The sequence below is a fragment of the Bos grunniens genome, chromosome 1 (assembly GCF_055505025.1).
Source record: "Bos grunniens cultivar Pamir isolate PY7600 chromosome 1, Bosgru_T2T1.0, whole genome shotgun sequence".
Classification (NCBI taxonomy): domain Eukaryota; kingdom Metazoa; phylum Chordata; class Mammalia; order Artiodactyla; family Bovidae; genus Bos; species Bos grunniens.
Window position 1 is genome coordinate 74866600 of NC_141165.1, and position 17775 is coordinate 74884374.

The 17775-nt window shown below is 49.4% G+C and overlaps 2 long non-coding RNA genes across 3 annotated transcripts; one reads left to right on the top strand and one right to left on the bottom strand.

Annotated features, from left to right (window-relative positions):
* Positions 1-791: 791 nt before the first annotated feature.
* LOC147379673 (uncharacterized) lies at positions 792-2364 on the bottom strand. The gene is made up of 2 exons (XR_015162813.1): positions 2228-2364; positions 792-1152 (listed from the first exon to the last, which is right to left on the bottom strand). It is a non-coding gene; the product is annotated as an uncharacterized LOC147379673 (long non-coding RNA).
* LOC147379674 (uncharacterized) lies at positions 1045-3164 on the top strand. Of its 2 annotated transcripts, none has more exons than XR_015162815.1 (3): positions 1045-1174; positions 2523-2585; positions 2829-3164. It is a non-coding gene; the product is annotated as an uncharacterized LOC147379674 (long non-coding RNA). The 2 variants fall into 2 exon arrangements; XR_015162814.1 differs by having other exon boundaries at positions 1046-1174; positions 1822-2585.
* Positions 3165-17775: the final 14611 nt, after the last annotated feature.

Sequence of the window (17775 nt, forward strand, 5' to 3'; positions counted from 1 at the left end):
ACAGCCTCATTGGGCAGTCGTGGCCATAAAATACACATCAATCATATTCAGACTGAAGCATCAAGGTCTGCCTTCAAGGTCACACACACCGTGAGCATGTCCATTTTGGAAATGGTGTGATACATTTCCAGTTTTCCTGCTCACCTTTTTACAAGTAAGCATCACTATCCTGAAGCTTTCTCTATGCCAGGTGAGGGGCATGCCATTCCTCTGGGTGTGCATCTGGGGTTCCCCCATCTCATCTTTTTCTCTGTGTGGCCACCACTATACTGTGGACTCCTTGAAGGCAGGGTTTCATTTTATTCCCTTTTACATCTCATGGCCCAGCACTGTGTCTAGCCCAAAACATACCTGGGCAGATGATTATTGACTGAATGAATGAGGGAAAAAATCCATGATGGAGGTCATTTGTCATTTAATTCTCAGGACAACGTTGTGAGCCAAGCAGGGCAGGAATATGAGCTCTAATTTCCTGGGAAAAAACAACAACAACAACAACAACAGAACTCCAGGAGGAAAGGGCCTTGGTTAAGGTCACCCGACTCTTGGAGCTGGCGCCAGGGCTGTGCTGCAGTCTGGTAGCTCAGAGAGGGTTGCGTTTTGCTGCCCACACCCGCTTGCTCTGGGACTTCTAAGATACCCGTTCAGTCTTTCCTGGAGAACCTCCTACACAGGTGGTTCCCTGGGCGGTTCAGATCAAGGTCCCCTTTTATTTTCTCCCCCTGCCCCACCCCCGGCACCTGGGCTTTTGAAAGATTAGGCCTAGCAAATGAACTGCAATTATGCAGTAATAATGATTCCATTTTCTCATTTTTATTAATAAAACACATATGCGACGTGCCACTCAGAGCATTCTGTGGAGAGAAAACGAGTTTCCCCACCAGGTGAATAAAATTTCACCCAGAGGCAGGCAGTTCACAAACCACCTTCTGGTCTGAGAATCGTGGGCGCTGCACTTGACAGCCCAGTCGCTGGGCCTCTGCCGCTAAGCCAGCCGCCTGCCCTGAGTCTCCGAAGTTGGAGGAGACCATTTCAGCTGCTCCCGGCTTGCCTTGCTGTCCCCGCTGGAATCAGCAGACCCTGACTTTTGGAGAAGCGTTACTGCGATGTGTCAGCTGCTCCGGGAGAGCCCAGAGTGATGTATTCCAAGACCTGTCAGGAGAAAGGGTTTACGGTCAGTTAGGAACTGTAAACTCCCTCCCAAGGAATTGCCCATGGAATTTTAATACTCTGTCTCCCTCTGTCTGGGCACTTCCTGCCACTCTTGGCCCGCTCCTCAATGCATATGGAGCAGGGGTCAGGTCTGAGGGTCCCCTGGGAGGGTACACGGTTTCCCTCCATCCAAGTGTCACGGCTGGAAATGGGAGGCGAAGGGCAGACAGGACTCGGGCCTTGCCGTCGCCTCGGGCCTTGGCAAGGCCCCCTGCCGTTCATTCTCCCTGCTCCCTCCCCTTTCTCGGAGCAGGAGTGAGGCCCAGCACAGGCCCGAAGCAGCCAGAAGTGGAACTCTAGCCTGGCTCCTCCTTCTGCCTTTATTTAGGCAACAAACTCTGAGGGCCTCCCTCACGAGGGCCCACTGTGCGCTGGGCAGGGAGCTAGGAGCTGGAGCAGTCAGGGTTCACGGTCCCATCCCCATGACCCTCGCTGCCGCTATTCAATTCTAATCACCTACAGAAAGATGAAACAGGAAAAAAGGGAGAAATAAGAGAGAAAGTTGCCGGAAGAAGAGTGTAGTCAGGAATGGCCCAAAGAGGAAGTGAAATAGAAAACTATGGGACCTCCCTGGTGGTCCAGCGGTTAAGAATCCACCTCCTAATGCAGGTTATGGGGGTCTGATCCCTGGTTGGGGAACTAAGATCCCACATGCCATGGAACAACCAAGCCCCTGCGCTGCTGGCAACTACTGATCCCGCCTGCTTTAGAGACTGTGCTCCACAACCAGGAAGCCCCCACACGCCACTGTGAAGACCCAGCACAGCCCACCCCCGCCCCCCGCAAAAGAAAAACCCAACAGACTGTCAAAAATTTTTTTAAAAAAAGAAAACCATGAATGGTTTGGGAAGCCCAAATCGGCCCCTTCCTACAAAATGGCTCAATCTTCCACGTCTCTCTGCAAGGAAACTCATCTTCAAAATTTATGCTGATAGCTCCGAAGTCTGTGTTTTTTGGTATCAGAAACACCAACACCCGCCTCCCGCCCCTGACCCCCATATCCAACTATCTTTACCTGGAGGTTGCAGAGGCAACTCATCCATGACCAAACTCACTATCTCCCATCAGCTGTATAATTATACTCTCTGATTTCCTGTTCCTTCTCCTTCTTCGCTGAACAGTCTGAGGCTAGTGCTCATGTGTGGGTTTATGTCAGTGGCCCCAGATCCCAGTACAGCCCATGGTAGGTGGTAGGCATCCAGGAATATTTGTTGCAAAACAACCAGTCCTACTTCATAGAAAAGTCAGCTTCTATAGGATCTGTTTTCCTAGTTTTCTCTTGTAACTCTTCTCGTCTCTTTCTCCTCAAGGAGTGACCATCCTGTGGCCACAACTCTCAAGACTGTTGTTTTAGCAAAACCCTAATGGAACTGGTGAGATTTCTTCATCCCACAGGGAACTCTTTGACCATTGGGGTTGGGGGGGTGGGGTTGGAAGGGGGCTGTCAGGACTTGTCTTTGTATCCTAAGTCTTCCAGCCCACGGCTGGATTTGCATATGTTAATATGGAGCACTGGAGCCGGTTAATGAGAAGCAGTGGGCCATGTGGGTGAGCGGAATTCCTCAGAGTATTTTTTTCAGATGTCTTAATTCACTCTCTTTGTTGTATTTCGGCAGATCCAGGTGTTTGGATTGAGTTGGTCCTGGTCCCTGCTCCCCTCCCCCAAATCTCTGAAACCACAGATTTTTCTAGATGCCAGACTCAGCCTTTTGTCCAAAGGGTGGTGTGGGGGTGTAGCACTCTGGCCACCTGGAAACAGCCCCAAGGAGCTGGCCTGACGGAGCCGGCCCTGGGCTGGGGAGCCCCAGGCCGAGGGCTGGGGGTGGGGGTGCTCCTGAGGGGGGTTGGGGGGAAAGGATAGAATTCCTGAGACAAGAACCCTCTATGGAGACAGCCTGCTGGGCTTCCAGCCCTCCATCTGGGTTCCACTAAAAACACATTTTGCGTGTTTCTGTTGTTCTTAAGTCTGGGTTTATTTCAAGGGGAAAATTATAAAGAAACATCTCTGCCTTTATTTCAACAGCAGCTTGTGCTTGGGTAGATTTTCATCTGTCTGGCCTGTCCTGCCCGGAGGTGAAGGGAGGGGGTGAGGGTGGGGTCCCAGAGAGCAGAGGTCCCCGGAGACTGAAGCCCCAGGCTCTGCTAGCTGCCAGTGTCCCAGACCACCGAGTCTGTCACCACACCTCACCTTCCCAGCTGGATGGTTTGAGAACGAGAGGTGGGGACTGAGGGATGCACAGGGCAAGCAGAGATCGGCTCAGGCTGCACACCTGGGAAAGCTCCACAGGCAGAAAGACAAGTGACAGTGTCCCCCAGGCATTTGAAAGCCTTCCCCTGTGAGCCCAGGGCAGCATTCAGGACGTGACCACTGCAGTGAGTCTGGGTTCCATCCTGATAGGAAGTCAGACGTAGCAGAGGCCTATCCTGAGGATTCAGGTTCTGACCCAGACTGAGAATCTGCAAGGTTACCTGGAGCCCTTGAACCTGAATCAACCCTCACCTCAGAGACACAGAGAATGAAGGTCAGAGCCAGAGAGACCCTCAGCCGCCTAGCCCAGCTTTGCCATTTCACGGGTGAGGATACCAAGGCCCAGTGGGGAGAAGCTACTTGCTGAGGCCACAGAGGGCCACTTGGTGGACCAGACCCACATCCCAGGTCTCAGTGCTGTCTGGTCCTTTTCTGCAATGCTGCTTATGAGGGTGGGTGGGTGGCCGGATCTCCATGGAGCATCCAAGAGCTCTTATAAACACACCATTCAGGGATTAGCATGTCCGCATGCACACAACACGTACACTGGCCCTTGGTCCCTGTCAGCAGTACCTGCACCCCCAGCACAGCTGGATTCCTCCAGGGTTGTCTTGGACACTCAGGCTCTGGCAGACACAGGGACTCTGAACACCATGGTAGATATGGACCTGTCTTTGTACGGAGCCGATGTCAGACAAAGAGAGAATTCGCAGCCCGGGCGCTAGGCCCTGGCCTTTACCCATCAGAGAGCAGTTCTTACAGAGGTCTCTCTCCCGATGAGAAGGGCCTCAGCAAGGACTCAAGCTGACCTACTTGGGAAGGCTTTGATTGCCCCCTGGTGGCTGTATCTGGCATCTTCAGCCCCCACTTTCCAGGCCCTCAGTCTATTCATTCAGCAAATCTGTACTGAGCCCCCCTGCTGTGGGCCAGGAAACCCAGTGGTCAGTAGACTGTAGGAGATTGACATGCAAAGGGAGAATTATAACACTGCTTGATTAGTGCTTTAGAGAGGAAAGGGTAGGGCACAAAAGAAGTTTAGGCAAGGAGCCTAAGAAAGACTCCTTAAGGGGTATGGGCTGACATGCTTCCTGGGCTATGCATAAGCACTCAGTTATTAAGGTTCATTTATTTGGAGTTTATAATTTACCAAAAGATTGCATTTGCATTTTTTAGTTTATCCTACTGACAGTCCCATGAGGTATGTATGATAGTCCTTGTTTTACAGATGAAGACACTGAGGCTCAGACACTCAGGGATTTGCTCCAAGTTACAGTCCTGTAATTGACTCACTTAATTAGTATGGTTTCCAAACTACTTCATCTGGACCAGACATCCAGGGGAAGGTGGGCATACCAGGCAGTGGGGATTGGTGGCCACCTCTGCCACCAAGGTGTTGGTAAGGAGGTTAGAATACCTCTCTCCCACCCTCAGTAAGCGGACTTCTGTTCATCCAGAGCTGCACAGTGAGGCCTGGTGGGCCTCATGGGGCAAACACAAACTGGAGAGTTCTGGGCCCAGTGATGATATCCCATTCTCATCACACACTGGGAAGTGAGGGACACAAGGGATGTTTCGTTCCTCTTTGCTGCCCCCTGCACGTAGTTAGCCTCGAGCTCAGGAGCACAGGATGAGCACTAAATGGCCCTCTGAATGAGATCCTTGGAGCCACAGCAAGGTGGGCCCGCCTCGGGGTGCGGAGCACAACTCCAGGAGAAGCCTTGTCTTTCATGCCCACGCACAAGCTGGAGCTCCCAGGTCCTTGTTAAAGAAGAGTGAAAAAGCCAGTGCAGTTGTTAGAAACAGGCAGTGACAGTGACCAGCAGCTGCAGGGCACAGGCCAGGCAGTACTAACTGGGAGATCAGCCACCACTGTCCGCCCTGGAGAGAGAGACCTAGTGTTCCTGACCAAGGGGTGATGCGAGTCCATTTAGGTTCTCCTCATCCTCCTGTGCGTGTGTGCTCAGTTGCTGCCAAGTCATTCCCGGCTTTTTGTGACCCCATGGGCTGTGGCCCACCAGGCTCCTCTGCCCATGGGGCTTTCCAGGCAGGCATACTGGAGTGGGTTGCTATTCCCTTCTCCATTATCCTCCTGACCCAGGACTAGTTCATCACGAGGTCCTGCTGACTCCCTTCCCAGACTGTCTCAGCAAGCCCACTGCTACCCCAGGATCTACGTCTCCTCATTTCTGCTTAGAAGCTGGTTTGTCTCCTGTTCTCCCCCGCCCTTCTCCCCCCAGCTCCCCGCACAGGCAGGACCAGTGCCTCAAGCACACCTGCTGGGCTCCCTTAGGGTGAGTCTGAGCCTCAGGATGTACAGACATCTCACAGGGGTGGGGGGCTGCCTCTGGGAAGGGCTGGGCTGAAGACAGCCTCAGTGTGGTAAAGCACAGAGGTGGGCTTGAGTGTGAGGGGCCATGTGCAGAGGTCTGCTGCACCGACGGGGCAGGCTACTGGGCATGTCAACGTCGAGATGAGAGACAATGTGAAGACTCCACTGGGGCTCGGGGTGACTTGTACCTCCCCCAGGATTCTAGGCCTCTGTGTTTCCTGCTGCTGCTGCTGCTGCTAAGTCGCTTCAGTCGTGTCCGACTCTGTGCAACCCCATAGACAGCAGCCCACCAGGCTCCCGTCCCTGGGATTCTCCAGGCAAGAATACTGGAAAATGGGTTGCCATTTCCTTCTCCAGTGCATGAAAGTGAAAAGTGAAAGTGAAGTCGCTCAGTCCTGTCCAACTCTTTGCAACCCCATGGACTATAGCCTACCAGGTTCCTCCATCCATGGGATTTTCCAGGCAAGAGTACTGGAGGGGGTTGCCATTGCCTTCTCCAATGTGTTTCCTAATGAGCTCTAAAATGGAGCTCCTAGGAAGCAGTGTGTTGCAAGGACAGGACTCAGTGAAGAAGGTCCTTCGGACCAAAGACACTGACAAAGGGTGGAGGATTTAAATTTAATTAAGCTTCTCTGATAGCCTATCACTGACCCAACATTACAACAGCTATTCTGTCATATATAATGCCGTTTAATCTTCACCATAGTCCTATAAGGTGATGAAACTCAGAGAGGTTCAGTAACTGGCCCAAGGTCACAAAGCTGGAGAGTAACAGCACTAAGATTCAAACCCAGGCCCCTCCTAATTTCAATGTGATTTGTTACAAGAACGTCTGTAGACCTTGCTAATTTCTGGACATGATGTGCAGACTTTCATGAAGGAGTCAGATATTTGGAAAGACAAATGTTCAAGGGAGGGGGCACCAGGTATTTTTAGGTAAGCAGGTTGCCCCTGCCACAGAGTCTGAGCTCCCTGCCAGCTCAGTCTTATCCCAGAACACATATTGTCTGCTGTGCATTTGGTCTTGTCAGTGCTCTATAGAACTGCGTTTTCAAGGACTCCATCACTCCCCAAGCATACAAATGTCTCTCCTTCATTTTTCCTGTTAAGCAGATTTAAAGAATGAACTAAGAATCTTGGCCACCATTAATTTCACAGCCTACAATTATTTGCATCCCCCCCCCTTTTTTTTAGCTTGAGTCATTTTAAAAAGCCCTTATGATTCTTTTAATCCTTTTTAGTAGAGCAATTCCATTCTCTTCTCTGTTAACCTCCTGTCTCCTGAATGTCCCCTACCCTACCCCCACCATGGGAAGCTTTAAATAATGCAGCAAATTCTTGTTTCATTTCCTTTTCTCTGTTTCCAGATGGATTTTTCTCCCCAGAACATCCCTGGGAATCATTTCTGTCAGATGCTTCACTAGATGTCCCTTGGTCTTTAAGCTCATCTATCCCCTCCTCCCACCCCGAAATTGCAATTTGCTATTTTAATTATAGTTTCTCTTGCCACACTTGAGGCTCTTTTTTTTTTCCCTCCTAGTGCAGTCCTCTACCTTTCTTAGATTTTAATCCTTTCTTCCAGTGCAGAGAATTCATGAAGATTTCTGGATTCCTCCAGTTTCCTTCCTTGCTGGTGAATAATTGTTCTTAGTCTGTGTATGATTCTCATTGTTCAGATGCTTAATTAAGTTGCTGAGCAGTGAAGCCAGGGTGCCCCATGTGAACTAGTGGTCCTATCCAAGCACAGATTGAATCACCACCCTGGAGATGATATGTGCCTCGGTCAGTCTGGTTGCTGCAGTCCTGGGACTGACTGTCTCCTAGACCTTAGGAGAAGGGTGGCCCTAGGGCCACTGGCCACATGCCTCTGTCTCTCTGGCCAGCTGGTAAGATCTCCTAGGACTCTCGGAATTGGGTTCTATAAGTTGCTACTTGCAGGCTGGGCCGGCCTTGACCAAAGACAATCTGGGTCACCGGCAGCTGTTTCCCAGGTGCCTGCTGCGTCCGTGGGCTGAGGCTGCAGCTGGACCCGCATCTGGGCAGGGAGTGAACGGGGAAGTAACCCGTGTGACGAGGAAGCTGAGGAGGCCTCTACTCGAGGAGAGGACTGGACGGCAGTTCTCCAGTGCGTTCCAGGCATAGAGGCTGAGCTACTCACCACAGAGAGGAACTGCTTGAAAGCTGCCACCCATCCTGTTTGGGCTCACAAACCTGTCCCTGTTCTGTTCTTCAGGCAGGTATGTAGGTTAGGACCAATGAAGGTCATTTACTCTGGGTGTGTGTTGTGTAAACTTCAGCTTTGAGCCTGGCTCAGTCAGAAACACGGGATCCTCCAGGGTGCCCTAGAAGTCCTGGAGAAAGGGGTGATACACCGATAGCTCTGTAACCTGGATGGGGCGCATTAGCGCCTGAGCCTCAGAGCTGATGTGAAACAACCTCTGTGAAGGGCCAGTAATGGGCCACACTGATATTATTACACAGGCGAGGACGTGCAAGGGACATCATTCTCCCAGTCATTCATTGCTTATCTCCTTCTGTAAGGGATCTGAGATAAGAGGCCCAGTAGGAAAGTGGAAAAAGAGAAAATGTTGTGGAGATCCTGAAGTATTAGGTAAGGTCTGAGGTTGTCTCCAGTGGGAGTGAAGGAAGTGGATGGGAGGGTGGTCCTGTGGAGCCAGGTGAGCCGGCAGAGTGAATACAGAGGCAGATCCTGAGAGTCCTGGAGCAGGCTCACTGGGGGATGAGAAAGGAGCAGACAGGCTGTGCATTCCTTGTGAGCTTGCCTCCCTGTCCTGGAGGGACATCTGGAAAACAAAATAAGGTGGCAGAAAATGAGGCAAATAAATGGTTCCAAAAGTTGGGGTCACACCCATTTTGTGAATAATTCTGACACCTACTAGGTGTGCTGTGTAAATTGTGCTTTTCTATGCAAAAGATTTGCTTATGAATTGGCCTTTTATGCTTCCTTGAATAGTTCAAGGGCGGTACAGTGTCAAAGAGTGGCTTGGAGAGGTTTATTTTGCTCTTTTCCTCTTCATTAGGCAGTCCTCCAAAAAGCATTAAATACAAATAACATTTTTAAAAACATGGACAGTTGTTGTAAATCAACTTATGTTGATTACATAAGTTGTAATCAACATAAAGTGTGATTATGTTGTAAAGTGTAAAGTGTGTATGTAAAGTGTGAATCCAAGCCCATAAGAAAAGTTGCTATTTTCATTGATCTGTAAAGAATCAGTTGAATACCCACTACACCTTGGAGACAGGTCCTCAGATCTTGCTTCCAAGCTGATTGCAGTTTCTGGGTGCCTCCAGGCAGAGCCTACAGTTCCCACTGCAGGGGTGCTCAGTGGGGTACTGGTTTGAGGCTGGCTGGAAACAAGCTCAGAGCAGTCTGGAGCCAGGAGTGATGAGTTTGTGAGCCAGTAGGGATTTTGGGCTGGCTAGATGCAGGGGGTGCATGGCTTCTGGGGAGGAAGGCAGGTCAAAGTGGAGGTGTGAGGGAAGACCTTGGCGGTCCAGTGATTAGGACTTCAAGCTTCCACTGCCAGGGACCTGGGTTTGATCCCTCATAGGGGAACTAATAACCCACAAGTTGCGTGATGTGGCAAAACAAACAAACAAAAAACAAAGATGGAGGTGGGAGAGAGTCTGGTTGTTCAGAGAGATGTAGGGGTCGGTTTGTTGAAAGGGTGGGTATCTGGAAAGGAGAAGAAGGAAATGAGGTTGGAGAAATGACGGTGCCACACCCTTGGGTGCTGGGTGAAGGAGGCAGGTCTGCATCCTTGAGCAGGACTCTTCACTGAATGCTTCCAAGCCCAGAAAAGCTGGGTGAAAATTGGGTTTTAGGAATGTTGGTCAGTTACAGGATAAATGGGAGGGTGGGGACCAGCCAAGGGGGTCAGGAGGGAGAGGCTGGACTCTGAGTCCAGCATGAGCAGCAAGGGCCTGGACCAGTGTGTATGGCTTAGAAATGAAAGGATACATAAGAAGTAAAATGGAAAGGACTTGATGGTAGCGGGTGGGGGAGACAGCCCAAGTGGGAGGACTTGAAAGGAGGAGAAAAATGCCCCAGAAGCAGGCGACATGGGTACTTTCTATTCCCAGATGAATTCTCTGGAGAGTGCTAGTTAATCAGGCTAGTTACTGCTGTCCAGCCCTCGCTAACGTGGACACTAGAGCAGCAGAGAGAGTTCCCACAACTCTCTCCCACCCAAAACAGCGGGTTGAGACAGGTAGGGGTTAATGTGGTCTGCAAATAAACCGCAGGTTAATCCTCAACAGTGCTTAATGCAGGGTAAAATGTGATAAATTATTCACATCGTACAGGGTAATAAGCAGGTTGAATCGGTGGCACCCGGCCTCTTGAGCTGTATTTTACACTCAGGTCCTCCTCTTATTCCTCTTATTTAATCATTTTCAGAACACCTGACTTAAATAGATGTTTCAGGTCTCATTTTTTTTCCCTGCAAAAATAAATTAGATCATACATTCATCTCATGACATTCTGACATTTACCATATTCTTACATTAAAATAAAGATGATTAGGAAGAAAGGAGCTCAGTAATTAGGCACAGGAGGAAGCTGGAACACACTCTTCGAAAGGTTACACCTTCTGGCCTTCATGGAAGAAGAAGGTCTCTTCTGCAGAGAGGCTTTAGAAAGCTCATTTGCATAGGCGATGCTCCCAATTGATGGTTCATCTGAGGGAAGGAAAACTGTTTCTTTCGAGCTGACAGGGATTCTCTCTCCTGTGGAGCAGGGTGTCTGGGCAGAGGTTCTCACAGGCCTCCGGGGTGTCTGTAAAATGTATTATCATGAATAGGCCTTTTGTAGCCAAGTGCCTCCCACGAGTGGGCAGCCATTCAATGGCTCCCATCCACAGCAGCTAATTGCCCTGAACAATGGGGGATTTGCTTTACCTTCCTCACAGAGACCTCTGTGAGGAGAGGTTTCTTTGGTAGGGAACGTTTCTCTGGTAGTTCTGCTGTGGGTGGAACTTAAAGCCGGTGGGGAAGCGCTGGAAACCACAGAAAGAAGATGGCAAACTAAGGCATTGATGAGAGACGGGAAGAGAGCACAGAGAGAAGAGGCCTAGAGCTAGTGGTGGTGGATGAGAGAATCAAGCCCAAGGAAAGAAGTGGCTCCTGGGGCAAGGCAAGCTGAGGTGGACGGTAAGGTGGGCAGGGAGCAGTCAGGGCTGTGGGTGAAGTTTTGGGAGAAAGAATTAGGGCTCTCAGAAAGAAAAAGAAGGGACTTCCCTGCTGGTTCAGTGGCTCAGACTCCACGCTCCCTATGCAGGGGACCTGGGTTTGATCCCCAGTCAGGGAACTAGATCCCACATCCCACATGCTGCAACTAAGTCATGGTGCAGCCAAATTAAAAAAAAAAAAAAATATATATATATATATAAAAGCATACAGTTAAAAAAAAGGAGTCAGAAAGGGGGAACATGGGAAGAGGTTAACCAGAGAAGGAGCTCCAGGAAGAGTATGGGAGGTAGCTCCCATCCCCAGCCATTCTGATGAGCCCAGCTATTAACTGAGCTGTCATCTCTCCTTACCCCAAATCTGCTTCCTTCTGTATAAAGCTGGACACGTGCGCACACAAACATATGTGCATTTTCCAATTTCTTTATTGCATTACTATCCATAAAGTACTTGGCAAACTCAAGCTGCTCACTTCCTCCCCACCCCTGGATTGTTGTGGGTATGCTCCTCTCCTTCATATGGACAGCCAGGCCAGGGAGGATGTTTTTGATGTTTAATTAGAAATACCAGACAGATGGGGACAAATAGGGTTTGCAGATGCTTCCAAAGTGGTGGGTTCTTTGTGTCCCAAAGATGGGTTTGGGTGCCCTGGGCAGCCCATTCAGCATGTCCTGAGCAGGACAACTTCTGAGAGAGGGGCTGGCATGGATGGGAGTGGCTGGGCCACAGCCTTGCTAGCTTCTCTTACAATGGGAAGAACGGTCACCAAATGTTTAGAAGTCAGTGTATTAATAGATATTCAGCAATGAGGATGGAAAGTCCAGATTTGGTTGCAGAAGGCAGTGGTTCATGTGTACTGCATCATAGAAGAAATCAGAGAGGGATGAGGCGGGGTGGAGAGAGGGCCGGGGGAGGCAGCTCACATTTGCCTGTGGGTGTGAAAACCTGAAAACACTCCAACCTTTACCATTGAGGTAGGAGGCACCTGATTGATGTTCAATGATGGAGTGGACCACAGGAGTGAGAATGACTGAAGGAAGTCTTTGGGGAGGCTGGCAGGCAAGCCTGGAGCTACCGTAACATCAAGCTGCAGGAGTGTTTGTGTGCTGCCTGGAAGGACCCCCCCACCCCCACCCCCACCCCCAACAGCCCTGCTTCCAGCTTCCTAAGCAGGTTCATCTGAGCTCTCCTGTTAGTGCTACTTAGCAATAGATGATGAGCCGGGATGTCAGCACCAGGCTCTGGAATGTTGCCTGTCCACGATCAGTATGGAAGGGAGGATCCCTGTCTAGGCTCCCCTGGGCAAGACAATGCTGAGGACGGCCAGTGGTGGTGCGCAAGCTGGAGATGGGGCATCGATCACGAGGGCAGAAGGGCTACTGGGCACCTTGAAATACCAACTGTCCCAGAGCCTCGAACTAGAATAAAAGTTCATAGCATTCCCTTGAGGTGCAGCCCTTCTGAACGTCTTACTTAAGGTTTGTCTTTATTTCCTTCAGTCACTTGAATAGAACCAGCATTTACTGAGCCCACATTTAAAGACTGGCTCTTAAAGAGACCCCCAGTCCAGTAAGTCCAGTTTGAGGGACAGACAGGTAGACCAGTCATCTAATACTAAGTGCACGGCAGATGTTTGAACAAGGTGCCAAAGTGGCATTGAAGAGGGAAGAGATGATTTGAGGATTAAATAGTTAAAAACCAGCAAACATTTATTAAGTGTTTACCACATTCCAGACACACTGCTAGGGCCTTCCATCAATTAATTCCCTTAGTGATTAGAAAAACCCAGTGAGGTACGCTCTGTTATCATTCTCATTTTACAGAAGAGGAAACAGGCAAGGAGGGTTTTTAAAAATGATCTAAATTTACATAACTAGTAAGCAAGAAAGCAGGATTTGATGCTACTACATCCAAGTGACTTTCTCAGTAGATGAAAGAGACGCTTGCCTGGAGAGAAAGTGGAGGAGAGCATTGCGAGCAGAGAGAAATGCAGTGAGGTCACATGACATGTCCTGGGAGCAATGAGTAGCTCAGTTTCATAGGAGCAAAAAGTATAAGAGCAAGATGGAGTGGACTAGGGACTTCCCCAGCAGTTCAGTGGTTAAGACTTCACCTTCCAATGCAGGGGTTGTGGGTTCTATCCCTGGTTGGGGAGCTAGAATTCCACGTCTCGTGGCCAAAAAAACCAAAACAGAAAACAGAAGAAATACTGTAACAAACTCAGTAAAGACTTTAAAAATGGTCCACATTAAAAAAAAAAAAAATCTTAAAAAAAAAGCAGTGGACTGTGAGGTTGGAGGGGCCAGACCATGTGGGGTCTGAGAGCTTAAACAGCACCCTCTTGTCACGAGGTACCCTTGAAGGGTTTTCAGAGGGAGTCCCAGAGTCAGATATACTTTTATGAAAGACTGCTCTGGCTGCAGGATGAACTGGGGTGATGGCAGTGGGGAAAGGGTTGGGGGGCTGTTGTGAGCAAGTGAGATGATGAAGAACTGAACAGTGAAAGAGGGGGTATCCTTCTGAAATGATTTTTAGAAGGTTGATTGCATGTGGTGGCTAAAGGGGAGAGAGTAAGGATGCATCCCAGGTTTCTGGCTTGGAAACTGCCATGGCTACCAGTTGAGGTAGGAAGAGCAGGTTTATGGGAGGGTGAAGGTAGGGAGCCAAATTAGTTCAGTTTTGGACACGCTACTTTGGGGGCATCTGCGGGACTTCCAGATGCATAGAGAGCAGTGGACAATTGGATCCAAGGATCTGGGTGGGTGTTGGCCACCGTTCCAGCTTCTCTGTCCCATCCTGCAGACAGTTCCTCCCTGGGAGCAAATGACAGGAAACATGAGACAATGGAATCTGGAGTTGGCAAGGCTGAGTGTGATTAATGCAGAAGAAATGAAGTCAGTGTTGGATGGCAATACACCCCGACTCTGTTAGACACAGCAGAAAGTGATCAAAGGTGGTAATGGATGCTCAGAATATTCACTCCACCAGACAGGGGGAATCCTTAAGTGGTTTGAAGAGGGAGTTCGATAAAGGCTTGAGTGTCTTTTATTTTTAGCGTGAACTTTTATTCAATACAATGAAATTTGTTGAACAGTCATCATAGTCACTGAGTCAATATTTATTAAACACCTACTGTGTGTCACGCACTTTTACATGAGCTAGGGATATAGCAGTGAAGAAAACAGACAAAAATCCTCGCCTTCTGGAGCTTCCCTTCTGATGAGGGAGGGTGGGAAGACAAATGATAAACAAAAAAGAAATGAAATACGTAATATTTGGGTTATCAACTAACTTACAGAGCTACTATGTTGTTCTGTGCTCAGTTGCGACCAACTCTTTGTGACTCTGTGAACTGTAGCCCATCAGGCCTCTCTGTCCATGCCCAGGCAAGAGTACTGGAATGGGTTGCCATTTCCTTCCTACTTCAGGGGATCTTCCTGACCCAGGGATCAGACCCTAGTCTCTTGCTTCTCCTGCATTGGCAGGCAGATTCTTTACCACTACACCACCTGAGCATGTGTGTGTGCATTACTCGCTCAGTCACGTCCGACTCTTTGTGACCCCATGGACTGTAGCCTGCCAGGTTCCTCTGTCCATAGAATTCCCCAGGCAAGAATATTGGAGTGGGATCGTCCCAATCCAGGGATCGAACCCAGGTCTCCTGCCTTGCAGGCAGATTCTTTACCATCTGAGCCACCAGGAAGCACCTGAGCATCTTCACAGAAATTAGGAGAAGGCCACTCCTCTGGGCTGAGGCCAGCCAGTGGCTAGTCACAGAGCTTGGCGAGCAGAGTCTGGGTCTGATCTTGATTCTTTGGCCAGGCGTCCAACCCACACAACTTTCATGGCAGCCCTAGAAAGAATGTCAGTTGAATAATGGAGACAAATAAAATAAGGGAGGCAGGTGGTAAAGGGAAAGGGGTGTTACAATTAAAAACATAAGAAAGCCTCAGCAAAGAAAATGACGCTTGAACAAAGACTCAAAGGAAATGAGTAAGCAAGCTCTGCAGCTCTCTGGGGGTAACGCATCCCTAGGCAGAGGGGATGGACAGTGCAAAGGCTTGAGACAGGAGCCTACCTGGCATCTCTGAGGAGCAGCCAGGGGACCAGTGTGGCTGGAGCACAGAGGTGGCTGGAGCAGGGAACACAGGGGAGAAAGGGGTAAGAGATGGATCAGAAAGGCAGCTGGGGGCCAGACGCTGGAAGGACTTTGGCTTTCACTCTGAGTGACAGGGGAAGCCTTTGAAGGATTTTGAGCAGGGGAGGGACATGACTTGACTTACTTTTTAATGAGCTCCATCTGGCTTGAAAATACAGTTCAGAAGGGAAGAATGGAAGCAGGGGAGTGTTGAGGAAGCTACCACAGTGACCAAGATGGGGGTGATGGCAGTTCTGACAAGGGAGTCAGCAGAGGAGGTGAGAAGTGGTCAGACGCCAGATATGGTTTATGAAGCCAACAAAATTTGCAGATGGATCAGATACGGGGTGGGAGCACACAATGACCTGAGCCATGGAAAAATAGATTGCCATTTGCTGAGAAAGTGAAGGCTTCAGGAGGCAACACTGGTTGGGCACAGTGTCAACATTTTAATTTGAGCACCCATGTGAATGTGCAAAACCGCACTCCCCTGTAATAGGCCCTGACCCTTGCAATGACCCCAAATTACAGAGGACAAAACCCAGAGCCAGAATAACTTGTTTGAATCTTGCCCTGCTAATAAGTGACAGAACTAGGATTCAGACAGATCTGTGTGACTCCAAAACCCAGGTTCTTTGCCCCATACCACGTGATCTCAGAGAATTCCTTCCCCTCCGATGACCAGAAAGAAACTATACCATGAGCTACATGGGAGCTGAGCCCGTGCCTCCTCTATCTCTGTATTCCCAGAGAATGGATTTGGTTGAAGAAACTAGTCAACAACACTCCTCCTCTCAACTGGAGTCATGCAGATAGAAACACCAGCTTTTCTTTGATAAGCTTGGGGTGGAAGATGAGGCTTGATGGGTGTCCACAGTGAGCTTCTTGATGTTGGCCCCTACCCTGCAGAGCTTGGTTGCTGCTGCGGGCCACATCATAGACCCTTCCCCTGGAGGTGGTGTCCTGCAGGCAGACCTTCTCTGAGAGAGAGGGAGGGAGAGGAAGGGGGTGGGCTTGGCATGCTCTGGTCTTTCTCTTAAACTTGCTGTTAGATAAACCATTCCACTCACAGGAGCATGGAGTTGAAGGTCTTCTCAGGTTTGACCCCCACCCCAAACCTGGCATGTGATGCCACAGCTGCTCAGAAAGTGTTTAGGAAAAAAAGTAATTTTTTTATGGCTAAAATACAAGCAAGTACTTACTACCTTTCAAAGACTAGAGAAGGCACTTTGCACACATTTCCTCCTCACCATTATATAATCCTATGAGGTAGGCAATATTTTTATTTCCATTTTACAAATGAGAAAATGGAGACTTTGAAAAGTTAAGTACTTGACCTAGAATGGAGCCAGGATTTCAACCAGGTGGTGTGTTGAGACCTTCGGATGAGCACACGCACTCCCCCGACGTGCTGGTGAAGCCCCCACGTGCTGAGGGCACAAGACACACCGTTAGACATTAGCCTGAAGTGTGTTGGGAACCAGACGAATGAGCTGTTAGTTCTGCCTGGAGTTGGGGTGGGGGCAGAGGGGGTTGTGAACAGTCCCGGAAAGAAGGTGACAGTTGACATGGGTCTCAAAGGACAAGAAGGAATTTGTCCAAGGGATGAGATTAGGGGAGGGAGGAAATGGCATTTTAAGTGGAGGGACTGGCTTGGGCAAAGATCCTGTGCCTTGAACAATATATGGTATCTTTGGGAAATAAGGGCTTCCCTGATAGCTCAGTTGGTAAAGAATCTGCCTGCAATGCAGGAGACCCCAGTTTGATTCCTGGGTTGGGAACATCCCCTGGAGAAGGGATAGGCTATCCATTTCAGTATTCTTGGGCTTCCCTTGTGGCTCAGCTGATAAAGAATCTGCCTGCAATGTAGGAGACTTGGGTTTGATCCCTGGGTTGGGAAGATCCCCTGGAGAAGGGAAATGCTACGCACTCCAGTATTCTGGCCTGGAGAATTCCATGGACTCTATAATTCATGGGGTCACAAAGGGTCGGACACAACTGAGCGACTTTTCTCACTTCACTCACTTGGGAAATAATGTGTGGACCGGATTTTTCAGAATAGGGATCACAAAATGGCAGTCCGCCCTCCAAATTCAACCTGAAAACAAGTGTAGTATGTACTTGTAAGTTGTATAATATAAATGTATTTTTAATTGTCCCAACATTTAAAAATTGAGTAATTTCTCATAAAATTCTGGACTTCTGGCTTTTCTCGAAACGCTGGAAGATAACTCTGCATCACCCTAGCCTTGCGTTCCTGTGTGGCCACCTGTGCTGAGAGCCGAGGATCCGCTTCCTCCTTCAGGTGGGCCCGTGCTCCCTCCCACTGCCTCCTACTCCCAGCACCTGCCTGCTTCTCCCATTTATTTAACAAACCTCTCTGGCTTCTACAGGCCTTGGAGTTTGAAGCCTTTGAGCTAGATACTCAGACGGAGCTTTGACGGGGCTGCTGTGCCATGGCAGGACTTTAAATTTTATCCTGAAGGTTATGAAAGAGAGGAGCACATGATCATATGAGCACAGAAGGCAGGGGGATGGGAGAGAGATGGAGGTAATATTGAAATTGTTAGGCACAAAGATACCCGTGGATCCTTCTGGAGAATTCCTCTTCTCGGTGAAGCAGTAGTTATTCCAGGA